Genomic DNA, 6000 nt, shown 5'->3' on the forward strand with positions numbered 1-6000 from the left:
ATATCCAGAAATTCCTCTAGAACCCAGATCCTGGATGAGGATGTGGGAATTCCTAGCAGGTCTCAATCCAGCGTCTTACTCTACTGAACACTTCCCTTCTCCGACTTCTCAGTCACTTGACTTTAATGCGCCCCAACCCCATCTCCAAGGTCTTTATCTCCCTCCATTAGTGTAAACCGTTCTTATTCCTAGTCATATATTGGGTTGGCTGTCCCATCTGGATGAGAACCCCCCCCTTTGTGACTGTTGTTGTTATTGTTAGATGCCATTGAGTTGGTTCCAACCCATAGCGACCCTAAGCACATCAGAATGAAATGCTGCTTTGGCCTGTGCCCTCCTCACAATTGTCCCTATGCTTGAGCCCATTGATATAGTTACAATGTCAACCCATTTCGATGAGGGCTTTCCTCTCTTTTGCTGTCCCTCATTTCACCAGACATGATGTTCTTCTCCAGGTACAAGCTTCTCCTGACAACAGGCCCAAAGTATGTTCAAGAGGAAGTCTCACCATCCTTGCCTCTAGGGAACACTCTGGCTGTACTTCTTCCAAGAGAGATCAGTTTGCCCTTTCAATACTCCATGGTACTTTCAATATTCTTCTCCAGCACCGCCATTCAAATGCATCGATTCCTTGGTCTTCTTGATTCTAGGTCCAACTTCACATACATATGAGGCGACTGAAGATGAAATCACCCTGTCTCCCCCCAGTTTGAAGTACCTAGAAATCGCCATAGGTGTTTCAAATGGAGGGGGATTTAATAGAGGTGATTTTTATCGAAAGTTTTTGTTGCACTGAACAAGCAGAACAGGGAAGGTGCTGTGTTGGGAGACCGGAAGAGTCCTGCTGACAAAGGAGTCTTGAACATGAAGGGTTTGTTTGTTTGTTTCTGGTTTTCAATCCCCAGCAGTACAGCAGAGGGTGTGAATGAGTACGTATGAGTCTCTGGCCAACAGGCAACATTCGGCATAATACCCCAAACCGAAATCCCCCTACCTCTCACTCTGGCCATATATTCTTAGCCTTCCATCCTCATTCTGTTTCTATTAAACCTCCAGCCCTCCTTCAGAGTAAGTCGAGCGTGCCCTTCATCCAACAACCCCTGCCTATCCTCACCTGCCTGCTTCACCAGGACCTCATGTGACATCTTTCATGAGACCTCTCAGCCCATTGCAAACTTGACATGTTCCAACTCTCTCCTAGCATCCCCATATCCTAGAACAAACGTGAGTCCATTCTTTCTGTTCTGGTTCCAGGTTGCAAAATTGCAGAACTAAGTCCACGACTTTGCCCAAAATGGACCTCACTTCAGCCTGCTGGACCTCCCTTTGCTGGAAATGCCTTTGTTCATCCTCTCGTAGAACGTTAACCTCATCCCCAAAGGGTACCTGCACACTGCCCTCTCCCCTCAAATCCTTACCTCTCAGCGACAAGAGTCTCGTTGCCGTGGAGTCAATGCTGACTCTCAGTGACATTTCTGAGACTGTAACTGTTTACGGGAGTGGAAAGGCCAGTCATTCTGCCTCAGAGCTGCTGCTGGTTTAGAACTGCTGACCATGCAAATCGCAACCCAATGTGTTGAGAACCCAGGGGTTCTCAATGGACAAAGTCCAGACCCGAAATCATGCCTCTCCACCTCAGAAGGTCCTCGTCGCCTTAGCCTGTGTGCATCTCCTTTAAGAAAGAAGACCTCATCTCCTTTCTAGGGTTCCCCTCCCCCCGGATGAGCTCTCTCTCCATGCTGGCTGCTTCACTCTGGCTTGCACCCAAGTCTTTCCCGCCCCCAAGAGTCTTTCCACCACTCTGATTTCTCCAGTGTTCCCAACCCACCTTCCACCCTCCGTTCACAGCTAAACTTCTTGAACACGTACGACACACTCACCGCCTCTACTTCCTCACCTCCCACACAGTCCCCACCACTAGCCATCTGGATCGCACACCCAACAACACTGCAGAAATTGCTCTCTTGAAAGCCACCAATGACCTCCCAATCGCCAAATCAGACAGCTCCATTTCACTGGTCGCCATCTTTGCTGGGCTATTTCTCTTGCATCATATTCACTTTTGGATGAAATGCTGAGCCCCAGGTCCCAGCCAGGGTCTCAAAGCTCATGGGTACGCTGCAGATGGGGCCAGTGTGCACCATTTAATCATGACACGACAACATAGAAAGAATTCCCTGTCATTGCCTGGAGCACCCAGGTACCCTTTCACTATCTGACTATCTAAGACCCTATAAAGACCCTCGAGAAAGACCTCCTCAGTATCTAACAATGAGGGAGGGGGTGGTGTTGCAGGTGGCTTCTGCTCCTTTCTGTCATTGGTTGATACCAGTATCCCTCCTCTGCATTTCTGGGCTGACATAGTAATCCCTCAGTGCTCAGAACAGCCAACATGGATTCAGGGGAGTCTGGAGGGTGGGTGACTAGCAGGGAGGTGCAATGCCACCTGTTTCCCCTCCCTGGACCGTTCGAACATGATCATTTCCCAGGTGAACTTTGGCATGGCAGTGCTCCAGACAACTGCGCCAAGTCCCTTCTTCATCCTGAATTCCCATGTCAGGAGGCTGTTCTCTCGTCTCTGAGCTACTTCCCAGGCTCCTTGCCTGGTTTTTCTTTGCACCCAGGGTGACCTTGGGCAAGTCACTTCCTAGTCAGATCAAATGGAACAGAATAATTTCAGCTTTGCAGAAAGCTTGCAGGCAAGGTAGGTGAAGAGGCTAGTACAGGGCCAAGCAGGGACACAGCTGAATCAGTGAAAGGTCCCCCCCCCAACCCCACCTACCTTTCCTCTCCTGGGGATTTTTTTCTATGATGTGGCAGTTACACAATCTGTCAATTTGTGAAGGGGTAGACACTGGCCTGTCAATCAGCTTGATAGCCTCATTTCGAGGCGTGACAGAGATAAATAGCTCACTGGACACGGGGCACACTCACTCCCTGTAAGACATTCCTGTTCACAATCCACATGGAGCTATGCTGATGGCAGCCAGTCTTGGAGTTGGAGGAGCCAGTGCTAAGATGCTTCCACCGCCACTGGATCCACAAGACTTTTCACCCACCAGCCTGTGATCTTCCTGCATGTGGCAACATGGCTGTGTGAGTCTAAAGAGGAATTTATGGACAAGCATCGACATATGGGGTAATATCAGACTTATGGACTTGATCTGGACTAGGCTGGGATGTTTTCTTAATATGCAATTACTTTTTGATATAAAGTTGTCTCTTACACACATATGATTGGCTATCGAACCCCGACTAACACATAAGCCCAGGATTTTACACCTCCATCTTATCTGTGACTATTCCCTCCAGACTCACTCACTGAGTGATTTCCTAAACAAGATCTGGTTGTGCCCAAGCTCTCAGACGCCACATAGCTGATGTGAATTTCATCCCTCCCACCTGTCCTCTCTCTTCATCCATCTTCCCAGTCCCTTCTAAGAACACAAGTCATTCTTCCACTTGTGCGGGCCTCACAATAGGGCTTTGGCCATTCTCTTCACCCTCAGATGTCACATCTGGTCACCTCTGGGGCCCGGTCCACTCTACTTCTCAATCCACTCTTTTCTATTATCACCAATATTTGTCAGCCTTTGGTCCGGCTTTTATTTTTGTCCCTTACCTGACCCACTTCAACAGGCACATACCTGCTTTCCTTTGCTTCGGTCCCTCCACCCTCCAAACCTCTACAGGTTGCTTTTGTTGCTGGGTGTCTCTCTCTCATGCTACTTAAAACATACCAGTGGTGCCCGGTCACACAGAGGGATCTCGATGCATTCATGTTGGAGTTCAAGGTAGTGCGGGTCTCTCCAGCGGTCTTCTCTCCGTAGTCATAACAATAGCAGCTGCCAACATTTCTTAAAAATTTACTAGGGACCACACACTCTTGGGACATTGAGTCTGGCAGCCTTCTAATCCTCTCACCCTCTCCAAGGCATTAAACAAACAAGCAAACACCGAGTGGATTCAAACTCGCAGCAATCCTATCATACAGAGTAGCGGGGCTCCACAGGGTTTCTAAAGCCCCAATCTTTATGGGAGCAGACGGCTGCATCTTTCTCTTGCAGAGTGGCCAACGGGTTCAAACGGCTGACCTGTGGTCAGCAGCGGAGACCACTGATCCCTGAACTATCAGGTTTCCTCAGGCCAGCGTCCCTGTGATTCCCACCTGATGGATGAAGACGTGGAAGCACAGAGAGCTTCAGCATGTTGCCGACAGCCCCAAACAGATGGGGGCTTGCCTTTAAATCCAGAGTCTGTCTGCAGAGCCCACCTTCCTAACCCCCTCTCCTCCGGTCCCTGGCCTCTGGCCACATCAGAGCACTCAAGCACTCACCCTGGGGCGCCCCAGCCCCCCTTGCCTGTGTTATTATAGCCCCACCTGGACTGCCAGCTCCTGTGACCTCTACCTACTAAAATGCCATTCATCCTTCCAGTGTCATTCAAATGTTGGCACCTCCTTGAAGTCTTGTCTCATTCCCTGCTCAGAAGGGATTCCTCTATTCTGGAGCAGAATCCCCCCCCCCAACCCCACCCCTCAAACTTTCCCCTTGCTGTTTTATTCTCTGAGCTGAGAGCCATTTGAAGACCTGGCTGATGTGGGGGCTAGGGGACTGCGTCACTGAGCTTTGCATTAATCTTTCCCTGCGCTTTCCACGTGGAACTGACCAAGGCGGTTTGGTCAGATTAAGTTGGGTTATTGTTCTGCTCAGGACCAGACCTACCACGGGGGCCAGTCCCTGCTCTGTTCTGAGTCCCTTTGAAGGGAAAGCCGAGGGCTTGATTCCGACAAGGGGAGGATTTTGTAGTCAGTCACTTCTTGCTGTGATAAATCTCTTGGGTGAAGGATCCTCAAGCAGGGACATAAATGACAATAGCTGTGTTTCCACAGTTGACTGGATTATAAAACAAACCACATCCTTACGAGTGTATGTTCCAAACAATGCACAAAAGGAGGCCGAAGGAGCCAAAGGAAGGGAGCATAAGCCGGTGTGATGGGAGGGGACATGCATGTCCGGTCCATTTGGGGTGACAATTTTCCTTGCGTGAGCCCTCCCAAAGCAAATCTCATCCCTGCTCGTCCGTTCTGGCACAGGCTCTGGGATCAGAGGGTCGGGCTGAGCATGTGGCTGACCTAGCAAGTCTCTTAGCCTCTCTGTGCTGTGGTTTCTAGATCTGTGAAATGGGTAGGCAGAATGTTTCCTGTGAATAGTAAATAAACGGGCTCTCATCCTGGGCAGATAAGAGCCGAGGACACGCCGACAAACCAGTCATCGTTGTTGTTAAATCCAATCTGACTCAGAGCGACCCTAGGAGTGTCAGAGTAGCACTACACTCTAGGGGCTTTCCCCGGCTATTTTTTCCAAAGTTAATTCCAAGAGTTATATTGGGGCACCTCTGGGTGGCCTCAACCCATCAACCTTTCCATTAGCAGTCTAGAGCATTAACTGGCTGCAATCTACCCATAAAATCTAGTGGACTCAAAAAAAAAAAATAATAAAAAATAAAAAAAATCTAGTGGACTCATTTCAGACCCAACCCCAGCAATCCCATAGTGACACTATAGGATGCAGCAGAACTACCCCATATGGGGATCCTGGGTTGTGTCCTGGATTGTGTGTCGGACTGCTAATGGCAGTTCAAACCCACCAGCCTCCAGTGGAAGCAGGTTAGGCTTTCGGCTCCTATAAACGCTCAGCTTTGGAAATCCCCCCGCTAACCCCTCTCCCTGGGGCAGTTGTATACTTTCTTATAGGTTCACCAAGTCAGGATCTACTAGGCAGCAGTGGGTTTGGTTTGGGTTCAACCAAGAGGGTGTATCAAGTTGTCACCTATATGGATGCAGGCTGCCACATGCTTCTCCTCGCTGAAGTGTTGGCGAGGAACCCTGGTGGTGACCCGTTTGCCTGTGATCAGCAAGGTCAGCAGTTCAGTACCGACGAGTCACTTCTCAGGAGAAAGACGGAGCTTTGTACTCCCATGGACAGATGCAGTCTCAGA

The sequence above is a fragment of the Tenrec ecaudatus genome, chromosome 7 (assembly GCF_050624435.1).
Source record: "Tenrec ecaudatus isolate mTenEca1 chromosome 7, mTenEca1.hap1, whole genome shotgun sequence".
NCBI classification, from domain to species: Eukaryota; Metazoa; Chordata; class Mammalia; order Afrosoricida; family Tenrecidae; genus Tenrec; species Tenrec ecaudatus.